This window comes from Erpetoichthys calabaricus, chromosome 7, assembly GCF_900747795.2.
Source record: "Erpetoichthys calabaricus chromosome 7, fErpCal1.3, whole genome shotgun sequence".
Taxonomy (NCBI): Eukaryota; Metazoa; Chordata; class Cladistia; order Polypteriformes; family Polypteridae; genus Erpetoichthys; species Erpetoichthys calabaricus.
This window is the reverse complement of record NC_041400.2, coordinates 178433657-178447591: the sequence shown is the minus strand read 5'-3', so window position 1 is coordinate 178447591 and position 13935 is coordinate 178433657.

Below are 13935 nucleotides of genomic sequence, written 5' to 3'. Positions count from 1 at the left end.
CTGTCCGTCACTTTATAATGTTGGCTGGGAGGGTGTTTTAAATAGCCCTTCAGGCACCTTTGATGACATCCCAGTGCTGGAAGGATCCCGCCCGGTAAGTATTCCAGCTGCCTGTTGCCGGCGTGAGGTTTCCATAACAACCGAGAGGGGCAAGGATGTTTCGGCGGGAAACTTTTCTTTTTAAGGGGAATGGCGGATCAAGCAAGGGAAGATAAAAAAAAAGAAAGGAAAAGGCTGAAGGCAAGGCGGCGACTATCTACGCTCAAAGAATCATTCAGGATCTTACTTCACCCAGGGACATCTGCTATTTGTGGGTAGCCACCCCGAAGAAATAATCAGGTGACGAATCCCTGAGAAGAGGCCAGGTACTGGTGTTCTCCGGTTGCTCCCGTCTGGTGAGTCGGATCCATGAGTCCGCAGAGAAGCCGTTTCGCCAGAGGACTGTTGTGTTTCCTCCTGCCATATGAGAAGAACTGAACTGCAGGGTTTATTGTTTTCTTATATGTGGACTAACTTAAATTTTTCTTTTTTGCGTTCTCAAAGAACAGTTTTTTTTTTTTTTTTTAATTTACTTTTTTTATTGTCTGTGTCAAACCGGGGTTTATGATCTGGGCGCTGGGGAGGGCGTCTGGGGAAGGGGTTCACTAATGAGTACTCAGGCACCGGGCAAGTAAATGTAAACAGCGAATGTCAATATATTTATCAGTTCCACTTTCTGTTGCGCTTTATTTTTTGCCAATTATTTAAGGGCATGTACAGAGAAAAGAGGGGCCGAGGACCGAATATGGTAATGCTATTATAACCTTCAAATATCGTCCACTCCCCTGTCGGGTTGTGAAGTGTATATAGGAATCACATTCCTGTACTTTGCGGTTGCTACAAAGGCACTTTTAGATAGATAGATAGATAGATAGATAGATAGATAGATAGATAGATAGATAGATAGATAGATAGATAGATAGATAGATAAGAAAGGCACTATATGATAGATCGATAGATTGATACTTTATTGACCCAGAGGGAAATTCAAGTACCAGTAGTCAAGAAGAGACAGTGTCACACATGCAGTCGATGTCCTTGACTAAATGTGTGATTACACCAGACCCAGGTTTGGTAGTGCACCCCAATGCCCTTTGACCTTTCCTCTACATATTGACAGAAGATAAGACTCCTTAATTCCACTGACATTGGTATAAAAATGAATGAAAAGGTGCAGCCAAAGAAATCATAAAATTCTAATCCATAAAAAAGTGATGTGCAATAAAGTAGAATTACATAGGAAAAAAGTGTAGCACACAGAATAAGCACTAAAGTAGCTGTTTCCACTAAGAAGTTCTCCTACCTGTGCTCCTAAGGATCATCTGGGTTAGTCTATGTTGGGGGGATAGTTTTTCGATAAAGGGTTACTCACCAATGAATGTGAATTAACAATCATTTGTTACGAAGCTGTCACGCAAGAAACATCTCATGATGGGTAGAGGCAATGAGCTCTCAAAAGACCTTTACAACAAGATGGTTGTGCAGCATAGCAATGACACTGGCCACTGATGGATTTCTCAACTCCTAAATGTTCCTGTGAGCACCACTGGGTCCATTGCCCGTAAGTGGAAAGAATATCACTTCATCATCAAGAGCTCCTTGCAAGATTTCCAACTGGGAAGTCTGAAGATTAGTTAGAAGAGTATCCCATGAGCCATGGACCATTTGAAAACAGCTCCAGAAAAGACCTGGAAGCAGCAGGTACAATCATCACAGAGAAAACAATTAGCAATGATATTCACCACCCTGGTCTTCATGCACAATCACCCCAGATGACTCCATTACTGAAGAAAACCCATGTTGAAGCTTGGTCAGAGCATGCTAAGCAACAGTTTGAGAAGCCTGTAGATTACTAGGAGAATATATGTAGTGTGTGCAGAGTACAAACATCAGACCTTTTGGTAATAGTATGACACACCATGATTCGAGGAGAAATTGCTCTCCATATGGCCCTAAAATACCTACAGTGGAATTTGGAGGTGGAAGTGTCATGGTATGGGGCTGTTTCTATTCTCCTGGCACCTGCAGATTCCATATCATTGAAAGGAAGACGAACAGTGCCATGTATGAGCAAATGCTTGAGAAGAATCTGTTGCCATCCACAAGGATGATGAGGATGAGACAATGATCCTAAAAACAATGCAAAGGAGACTTTCAATTGGTTCTAGAGGAAGAAAATAAAGGTGTTGGAAAGGCACAAAAAATCACCAGACTTAAACCCCATAAGACATCTATGAAAGGAACTGGACATCAAGATTCAGCAATGCCCCCCTGGATCTTCAAGATTTAAAGACTGTCTGTGGAGAGGCATGGGCCAAAATCCAATCTGAACATTATGAGAGAGTAATTTCTTCATACAAGAAGTGTCTTGAAGATGTCATTGCAAATAAAAGCGTTTCCACCAAGTATTAAATACATGGCTATTTAAATTGAAAGAGCAGAAATTTCAAACATTTATTTCAAGCAAACTGTAGAAGACAGAAACACATTCCATACATCACTGGATAGAGGAAAGTTCAAAGCTTAAAAATTCAACTTCAAGAAGATTCAAATGACTTCATTATCATGCAAGAGGGTGCACCGTCTCATTTCCACTTGGAGGTCCGGTGTCACCTGAAAAACAGCACTCCAGAACGATGGATTGGAAGAGGTGGACAACAAGATCTTGCTCATCATCTATGAACTCCCTGGTCTCCAGACCTTACCCCTGCGATTTTTATCTATGGGGGTATATTAAAGCAAGGGTGTTTGTTCCATGTATACCGGCTAATCTTCAAGATTTGCGACATCGAATTGAGGAAGCTGTGAATTCAGTAATATAGGGACCAGTTGACTCGTGTGTGGCTAGAAGTGGTCTACCGTTTTGATGTTTGTCACGCTACACATGGTGCTCATGTTGAGTTCATGCAACCTCAAGGACCACAGGACCAAACTTTGAACTATCCTCTACCCAGTGATGTGCGGAATGTGTTTCTGTCCAATACATTTTTGAAATCTGCTCTTTCATTTTGAATAGCCCTGTATATTTCAGTTTGTGTGTTCAAATACTTTTTGGTTTGTCATTCCACTTTATTGCACATAACTCTTTTTGATTACTATCACCACTAGCTAGATTGGTTCCAAAGATTCATAGAGTTTGTCACATTCTCTCCAAACCATCTGCATATAAGATTCATTAAACTCTGCAACGTTATTCCAATCTTCAGTCCTCCAGTTTTGCTGATCGTTTTACTTATTTTCACCTGACGAGTGCAATCTTCTTCTGCTTCTATAAGTCTGATGTGCTCAGAGATATCCTTCCACATACCATTGTTATTTGAATATTTATGGTATTTCTGGTCACTTCAACAAATTTAGCCCTTTTCCTCTGACAAGTCTCTCTTTAACAAAGTGCATTAGCCCACAGAACTGCCGTTAAATTGATGGTTTTGTTCATCACACCCTAGAGAATAAAGCGTGCGGAAATTTGAGAAGGGCACCTGAGATCTCACATCAATTATACCTCAGGAAAATTCAGTTAAAGGCCCCATTACATCACACAACTTCTCCAGCCATTTTCGGTCATAGACTTCAGTTATATAATCTCAGCACGCTGGGTGCAGTCGTGATTTGGTTCCAAGCAGTCTGCAAATCTCCCCCAAAAAAATCAAACCAGTTGTAGGGGTGGGCTAATGTGTGTATATGAGAGGTGACAACCTCTGACCACTCACCGGGCAGTATAATGCATCTAATACCACTACAAGGAATAAGTAATATAGATATTTTGGACCTGACACACAGAAAAGAGGCTTGTTTCACATACCCTGGCAGAATGAATAAAACGATAAAGGCCCAAATTTACTGTATCTGTAAAATCTGCTAATGGATACAGACAGCAGTTTACTAGCTGTCATAAAAAGGAGTGAGCTCGATACGTCTGTGCTGGAAAGTCGTCATGTAGTCATCTAATTAGAGATTCTGAGTAATTTCTACATTCTACATCTCTTCATTTTTAGGACTCTATGATGAGGTGGCACAGTGGTAGTGCTGCTGCTTCGCAGTAAGGAGATTGTGGATTCGCCTCCTGGGTCCTCCCTGTGTGGAGAGCGCTTTGAGTAGTGAGAAAAGCGCTATATAAATGTAAAGTATTATTATTAGGAATCAAAGGAAATTACTGATTTTAAAGCACAGTTCAATTACACTGGTCTACAAAAAATATTTTTTATTTGCTACTGGGAACTTCAGAGCAGCTCTTTATTAAGTTTTTTATACTGATTTCATATGTGAAATTGGAATTAAGCTAGCACGTCAGGTTTTTGAAATACACATCATTGACGTTTTGACACTTTTGAATATCAATATACTGTAATATATCAACATGATATCTGGAGTTTGGACTATCCATCCATCCATCCAATATCCAACCCGCTATATCCTAACTATAGGGTCACAGGGGTCTGCTGGAGCCAATCCCAGCCAACACAGGGTGCAAGGCAGGAAACAAACCCCGGGGAGGGTGCCAGCCCACCGCAGGGAGTTTGGACTATGTCCCACCAAAATTGTTTTGATGTTTATTCTGAAAACAAACCAGAAGATGATACCAGAGACACGTTAAAGTATATTTATGTCAATTTACCTCAATATAAAAGTGAGGTCAGTGTGCCCAAAAATGTTGGAGGCCCTCGCTTTTGCACTTGTACCGCAGATCCGTCTCTCTTTGCAAGAACCAACAGTAGTCACCCATCATGCTCGGAGTGAATTTTTTTCCGATATCAGTTTTCCATCACCTTTATATCTTGATGAAATCTTTCTCCATGCTCATCTCTGACATTGCTTAGATTTGGTGGAAAAAAGTCGAGATGAGAATGTAAAAAATGCGTCTTCAGTGACATTCTGGCTCCTGTAAGCTCATACGCTTTCAGCAGTTTCTCCACAAGTTATTCTCTGCTCTGTGACTGCCAAATTCTGGACAAACCCGCACGAATGCTTCCCATGCTGCTGATTCAGTAGGCTTCAGTTTCCATTTGAACTCATCGTCAAGCTTCAGTTCACGGATTTCAGGAAGAACAAAAAAACCTTCCTTAATTTTGTCTTCACTTTTCTCAAGACCAGACTTATTTCTTAAATGCTGAAAAGCATCGCCATTTCTGTCCATCGCCTTGACAAAATTTTCAAAGTACTGGTGAATCTAACAAACAAAATGTCCTGAAATGCAATGTTATGTTTAACAGTAAAACCGACCACCTACTGCAGTGTCATGTCTGGGTTGTGTCATTGTGCTTTAGAGTTATATAAGACTTGGTAAACAGTAACAAATATTCCATCCATCCATTACCCAAACCGCTATATCGTAACACAGGGTCACAGGGGTCTACTGGAGCCAATCCCAGCAAAAACAGGGCACAAGGCAGGAACAAACCCCGAGCAGGGCGCCAGTCCACTGCAGGGCACACACACACCCGGGACAATTTAGGAATGCCAATGCACTTAACCTGCATGTGTTTGGACTGTGGGAGGAAACATATGTAGGCACGGGGAGAACATGCAAACTCCACGCAGGGAGGACCTGGGGAGCGAACCCAGGTCTACTTACTGCGAGACAGCAGTGCTACCACTGCGCCACTGCTAATTAAAAATGAATAATTTTTAAATAAAATTAATAATGACAAGGTAAACAACTCACAGCTGTTAGTAATGTGTGGCGAAATCATTTATCTCAATGGCATCCCTAGTGGAATTACCGGTATTTATCAAAATGGTTATCCACTTTTACTGTCCAGACACCCAAGTTGTCCAAGACCTGGAACATCCATCCATCCTCCAACCCGCTGAATCCGAACACAGGGTCATGGGGGTATGCTGGAGCCAATCCCAGCCAACACAGAGCACAAGGCAGGAACCAATCCTGGGCAGGGTGCCAACCCACCGCAGGGCACACACAAACACACCAAGCACACACTAGGGCCAATTTAGAATTGCCAATCCACCTTATCTGCATGTGTTTGGACTGTGAGAGGAAACTGGAGCGCCCGGAGGAAACCCACACAGACACGGGGAGAACATGCAAACTCCACGCAGGGAGGACCCGGGAAGCGAACCTGGGTCTCCAGGTCTCCCAACTGCGAGGCAGCAGCGCTACCCACTGTGCCATCGTGCCGCCCAACCTGGAACATCATAACTAAAAAAACGGGATATGCTGGACAAAAATGGTTTTTAGATTTGGAGTCAGCAAGTGAAACCTGTTAATGTAAAGGTGAAAGACTCCCAGTAGCAAAATGTTTGTTGACCAGTGTTATAACCTCTCATGACTTGAGATTGCCCATTGTTCGCTAGTGAATATTTATAGTGAAGTTGCCCAATTGCTCTTTGGGTAAGGGTTACACCTGATATCCTAACTAATTAGCAAGTAACCGATTGAGAAAAAAAAAACATTTTTAGCTGTAATGATTATAAGTAGGCGGCACGGTGGCGCAGTGGGTAGCGCTGCTGCCTCGCAGTTGGGAGATCTGGGGACCTGGGTTCGATTCCCGGGTCCTCCCTGCGTGGAGTTTGCATGTTCTCCCCGTGTCTGCGTGGGTTTCCTCCGGGCGCTCCGGTTTCCTCCCACAGTCCAAAGACATGCAGGTTAGGTGGATTGGCGATTCTAAATTGGCCCTAATGTGTGCTTGGTGTGTGGGTGTGTTTGTGTGCGTCCTGCGGTGGGTTGGCACCCTGCCCAGGATTGTTTCCTGCCTTGTGCCCTGTGTTGGCTGGGATTGGCTCCAGCAGACCCCCGTGACCCTGTTTGGATTCAGCGGGTTGGAAAATGGATGGATGATTATAAGTAGTTACTTCACAATACCAAGTACTGTATTTTGTATTAATCATGCTGCAGAGAGCTATGTGATTTATTATGTCTATATGATTTGTTCTTCATTTAGGTAGAAAAAGAATTAAGCTTGTGCACAGAATTATGAGAGTAACTTGCATTCTTCATGAGAAAATGCTAATCTCTTACTAACAGAACACCCTGTGATATTATAAACCAGTTGTGATTGTTTTTCTGAATTCTTGCTTAAAACTATAAGAAACATGTCACTTATGAATTAATAAATAAGGATTTATGAATCTAACCTAACAAAATCTAATGAAGATATTAAAGCTATAAGAATATAATTTCTTTATAACTATGTACTGAACTATAAGAAACTGCTTTATAATGGTCTTGTGTGTGTGTGTGCTGATAAAGGTGCATATCTTAGCAATGTGAGTGCCCTGATGACTCTTTATTTTGGTAAGAAACTCTGTACACTCCTGCATGTAATAAATCAGGATGTAACCGTAACTTACAGCAATCTATGTATGACCTCAAAATGAACTGCCATGTTTTTTCTCTTTGGCTAATGAATACGCTAGAGAATAAAAAGAGATGAATTTTTTCTTTTAGGTGGGCTGTCTGTTCTGACCAGTCAGTGGCACTGAGCTGGGGGGGGCGGCAGTCTCTTTGATTCACCAAGAATAAAGAAATGGCTTTTTACTTTAAATTGGGGTTTGTCTTCCGTTGTTTTTCGACTTCAGCGTCCACACTATAAAGAGGGCAAGTTACCTGCATTTATAAATGACCTCAAATGCTTATTTGGCTGCTGCTCATTCCATGAATTTAACAACCACTACCAGTATTTATTAAGCATCTCAAAGTAGAAAAGTCCTAAGTGGTTGAAAAATCTCTGGGGGACGTAAATTTGGTCCTAATCTTAAGAACTGGAGTAAAACCATTATATCAGTTTTCCTAATTTAGGAGACTACTCCTAACTTCACCAAGATTTAGGAGAACTTGTGAGTTGTTCTAACTCACTAGGAGTGCCAGAAGATGGTATTCAAGCAGAGACCAGCATGCATATCCCACAAAAGGTGGAATGTTTAGAAAACTCCGGACAACAATGAACAAAGATAGAAAACATTCATAAAAAATTACACGATGGATCCATCTGCGTTGAGAAGCCATGCCAAAATTAAACTGTTGGTTGCGTTACTTTTTGAGGGGGAAATGCAGCTTTGCAACAGCGATGACTTCAATTTGTCCCAACCAACCATTTCTCGAATTTTGCACCAAACGTACGTCCTTACAAGACATGAGGTAATATGTAGATTTATTAATTTCCCCACCACTCCACATGAGTTGGTATTCATGCAAATCGGCACACACAGAAAGATCTTTGAGACAAATGTGGATGAGCATGCATATGTGAATCGCAAGGGACATCATAGTATCAACAAGTAGCTAGTCATGGATGCAGACTGTACTACAGTAGCCAGCATATTACCCTGAACTTAGGAGTGGCTCAATGGGTGATTGACGACAAAAATGTCACACAAGATCACTGAACTCTACATTCAACAAACCCCTGGGAAATTCGCTTTGCACCTTCAAGCGCAGGACAGTTCAAAACGGCAGGCGAAGACTCCTGGAGGATTGAATAAATAGAGCCTCACACAAGATAAGGGGGTGGAGGGATCACAGATAGAGCAACGGCATGGCACATGAATTGGAAGATGATTGGAAACACTTCAAGATTAGCAAGGCTAGCTTCTTGCTACTTCTGTTACTTTACAAGGTACCTCCCATGGCCAGAACAGTGGGAGATGATTCTTCTAATCGTACAGTTGTGTATCATTCATTCCTAAACAAACATGTCACTCATTGGGCTTAACTGCCATTTGGGGTGCCATAAAATCATGATATCATTAATTCTCAGACGTGGCCTCCTACTCCTTGCTGGGATTGGGACAGGGACTTGAAGGTTTTACAACTACTTCTCATATCCTACTCTGAAGTAGGACAGATGCTTACCCTATTCAGCTGTTTAGTGCAATTCCAAGGAGTTATTTAAAGAGCTTCTGTAAAAAGCCAGGTTTCTCCCCTGGGGACAAATAAAGTTCTATCTATCTATCTATCTATCTATCTATCTATCTATCTATCTATCTATCTATCTATCTATCTAAAAGTGCCTTTGTAGCAACCGCAAAATACATTAATGTGATTCCTATATACACTTCACAACCCGACAGGGAAGTGGATGATACTTGAAGGTTATAATAGCATTACCATATTCGGTCCTCGGCCCCTCTTTTCTCTGTACATGCCCTTAAATAATTGGCAAAAAATAAAGCGCAACAGAAAGTGGAACTGATAAATATATTGACATTTGCTGTTTACATTTACTTGCCCTGTGCCTGAGTACTCATTAGTGAACCCCTTCCCCAGACGCCCTCCCCAGCGCCCAGATCCTAAACCCCGGTTTGACACAGACAATAAAAAAAGTAAAAAAAAAAAAAAAACTGTTCTTTGAGAACGCAAAAAAGAAAAATTTAAGTTAGTCCACATATAAGAAAACAATAAACCCTGCAGTTCAGTTCCTCTCATATAGCAGGAGGAAACACAACAGTCCTCTGGCGAAACGGCTTCTCTGCGGACTCATGGATCCGACTCACCAGACGGGAGCAACCGGAGAACACCAGTACCTGGCCTCTTCTCAGGGATTCGTCACCTGATTATTTCTTCGGGGTGGCTACCCACAAATAGCAGATGTCCCTGGGTGAAGTAAGATCCTGAATGATTCTTTGAGCGTAGATAGTCGCCGCCTTGCCTTCAGCCTTTTCCTTTCTTTTTTTTATCTATCTATCTATCTATCTATCTATCTATCTATCTATCTATCTATCTATCTATCTATCTATCTATCTATCTATCTATCTACTTCTGTGTTGCTGTTAAATATGAGCCAGATTTCAAAATGATAAAACAATGCTGCCACCAAGTGGTAAACATAAAGTCTGCAGGACCAAATTGCATCATAAAAGGAAAAAAAGAAGTCTGGACATCCAGCCCCTCATTAATTCTTTTTCCATTATGGGGTTGTAGGGAGCAGGACTCTAACCAAACAGAACTGGGTGGAAGTTAATAATGTACTCCAAGCTAGGTGTTAGTCAATCACACATCCGGACTTAGGGCCTTTACAATCTCCAGTCCACCTTAAGCGCATGTCTTTCAATGCAGGAGCTGGAAACAAATTTATTGGATACAGGGAGGACATGCAAACACTACATAGACCAGGATTTGAACATCTGGAGCTAGGAGACAGCAACACAACCCGGTGCACCACTCTGCTGTCGTTCATTCTGTTGATCTGCATGCGCTCCGCTCCGTCAAGTTTGTCATCATAGTGCAAACTCTGGAGATCTGGGCTAAGTCTAGTAGCTCTTCTGCAGACTTTCATCTGCACTGCTGTATTATCCTCAACTCTGTCCACAGCATTCCAGTTAAAAGATATAATTTAAGTTAACTTCTCATCACACAAGGGTGCATAAAACCCAAAATTCTGTTAGCCTTTCTGTCTGCACCTGCACCTGTTAGATTATTGAGATGGAAGAATCCATCAACATTCAGTTGTCTTTTTATGAGAAATACTTTTCATTCCAATGTTTATTGTAAAGAATAATTCATGCAAAAAATTATATTTCTTTATACGTTACAATAGCACATGTAGTTTCTAGTGATGGACACAAAAACTTTTAATAAAATGTTTTAATGCAGAACAGAAATAAAAATTTTCCTATGTAATAGGGAACTATGATGACCAACACTGTGCAACAGCAAATAATATCAAAAAGTCCATAAAATATGTCACATTACTTGGATCACATAGTCTACAGTGCATGAGAATCTACAAAGGCTGCAAAGAAACTCTGTCATTATTCGTGTTTGCACTCAGTGAGAACCCTCAGTGCCAGGATGTGGCCGATGGTAGAGTTTTTAGGTGTAAAATTAGACTGCTCCGGTCGCTGGCAGGTGAGCAAGTGACCACAGATCATAATCAGGATGACCCTAGCAAGGACCTTACCCAGCACCTAGAGCAGTGTCAGTTGTGTAGTTGCCGCAATTCAGGAGATCACCCTCTTCTTTTTAGATAGGGATGACAAGTCCTGTTTTCCAGTCAGTTGGGAAAATGCCCATTTCCCAAATGGAAGCAAAGATTGCTTACAATGCCAGGAGGACAACCTTACACCAACCTGGAGAAGTTCACCCCAGATAACACTGATCCCTGCAGCCTTCCCTACTCTCAGCTGTGAAATCTTAGTGAGACTGGGTGGTTCACATCTAATTGGAGGATCAGCCTCAAGAACCGTGGACCCAGAGATGTCCAACGTCCTAGCCGGAGGATCAGCTTTAAACAACTGCTCAGAGTAGCCAGCCCAGCAAGCCATAGCTGCAGCTTCATCCATAAAGAACGTTCCATCACCCGCCTTGACTGCAACTCTCTGAGGAACCAATTCAGATGTGCGTAATGCTTCTTTTGGAGAAACCTGCAGTCAAGATTGAGGAGAGATTGAGGAAGTCACTTGGAGACGAACTATGTCCAGATGAACTGAATCAACTTTCTAGAAAGTCACTATATATTTTACTCAGATAAAGTTAAAGAAGCTAAGACACAATCTAATGAGTTTTGATACATTACAGCTACCACTGCTAGATACTCTTAGTGATGTGGAACTGGATAGATTTCTGACACTCTCAGAACTACTAGACACTATAAACTCATTTCAGAGTGGGAAAGCAGCAGGCCCTGATGGCTACCCAGTGGAATTTTATAAAGAAATGTAAATAAGTTAGCTCCACTATTATTAGCAACGTTCATAGAAGCTAGAAACAACAAAATTCTACCAAGCATTAAATACCACCTTTTCTAAGAAAAATAACAACTTACTACAATGTGCACCATACAGACCAATCTCACTTCTGAAAAATGATGTAAAGATACTCTTCAAATTTCTACCTAGAAGGATTGAGAAAGTGCTTCCCTTGGTAATATCACAAGACCAAACCGGATTTATTAAGGGCAGACATTTAATTTCTAACTTTCAACACTTGTTTAATGTAATATATTCACCCATTAAATCTAACACCCCAGAAATCGTATTATCTTTGGATGCAGGAAAAGCATTTGCTATGGTTTAATGGGACTATCTGTTCACCACATTGCAAAAATTTGGGGTCGGCCAAACTACTATATACTACTATCTTCTCATATACTACTATCTATACTCTATAATCTATACTCTATATCTATACTCTGTACTACTATCAAACTACTCTATACTAGTCCATTATTTCAGACTACTTCAGAGTAGAACACAGTACTTGACAAGGATGCCCCTTATCACCATTGCTCTTTGCAAATGCCATTGGCTGTTTATTTTCGAAATACATCAGAGATAAAGGGGATTATCAGAGAATGACTTGGAAATAAAATATAATTATATGCAGATGCTATGGTACTATATATATATCAGACCTACAAAATTCCATGCCGGCAGTCCTAAAAACACTAGCAGAATTTCAAAAGGTATCTGGACTCAGAATCAATTTGAATAAAAGTGTGTTTTTCTAGTGAACTCTCTAGTAAATAACATTAGACTGGACACCTTCCCACTTAGCTTAACAGATCAGTCTAAATATCTACTGTATGGCTAAATATGACAAGTAAATATAAGCTCTTTTTCAACAAAAGTTTGCTGTCTGCATGGAAAAAAATAAACAAGATGTGAACAGATAGTCTTCCCTCCATCTCACATTAGCAGGGAAAATCAAAGCTTCTTTTTGTATTTCAAAGCACCCCTATATATATTAACAAATTGTTTTTAAGAAATTAGATTAAATCATAACCTCATTTGTTTGGAATTCAAAACATTAAGGCATCCAAAGGGCAATTCTACATTGACCTAAAGCAGAAGGGGGCATGGCACTACCTAACTTTCAATTTTATTATTGGGCAGCAAATATACAAGTTATAAAGACCTGGGGCCTCATGCATAATGCCTTGCGTAGAATTCTCACTAAAACATGGCGTACGGAAAAAAGCGGAAATGTGCATACGCACCAAAAAATCCAGATACATAAATATGTGCTTACGCCAACTTCCACATTCTTCCACTACATAAATCCCGGTCAGCGTGAAAGTAACACACGTTCACACACCTGCTGCCCCACGCCTCTTTGAAAATGCAAATCAATATAAACAGCCCTTAAGCTCAGTGTTCTGTGAGAAGACAATGGCAAAAGCACAGGGGATAAAGAAGAATTTCAGCAAATACCAAGTGGAGGCAAAGAAAAACATACTATTTCTTGGTTTAAACAGTGGTATACACAACAAAAGGAAGTTGATCGAGTGACAGAGTGGGATTCAATCAGCTCTGTAATAGACGTTAAGCCATCTGTAAGCTTAGAACGCTGATTCTTCAGAATTTTAAGGAACACTGAAATGTCTTCATAGTGATTGTTTAATTATTCTATCCATCTATCCTTCCAGTGTCACGCCAGTCCCAGCAAGAATACGGCACGAGGAAGGAACATTCCGTGAACAGAGCACCAGCTGCTCGCTAGCGCTGTGGCACAGTGTCCTCACATGTTTAATTAGTAACAATATAGATTACTTAAATGTTAATATTTTACTCTATAATGTAATAAACATACTTTGCTGCATTTCATCTTACAAATGTATCATCAACATATAAATATGCACTTTATACAGTGGATCAGGTTGTGCAACATTATAACTGTATCGCAAGTTTACAGTGAGGTAATTGTACTAATAAGTACAAGCAGTTCTACAAGGATCACTTGATTGAGTGTGTTTATAGTTTTTGAGATGAAACTGTTTCTGAATTGTGAGGTCCATACAGGAAAGGCTCTGAAGATTTGTCGTATGAGAGCAGTTCAATAGACAGTATGCATGGCTGAGGCAGCGTGTGGTTGATGCTGTATACCGATAATTCTCTTTCCGATCAGCTGCTGTAGAGCTGTGATTCCACACTCAGATACAGTGGATAAATACTTGAGAGTAACAACGCTAACGCAGCTATGGTATTTGGAATAGTTTGGCC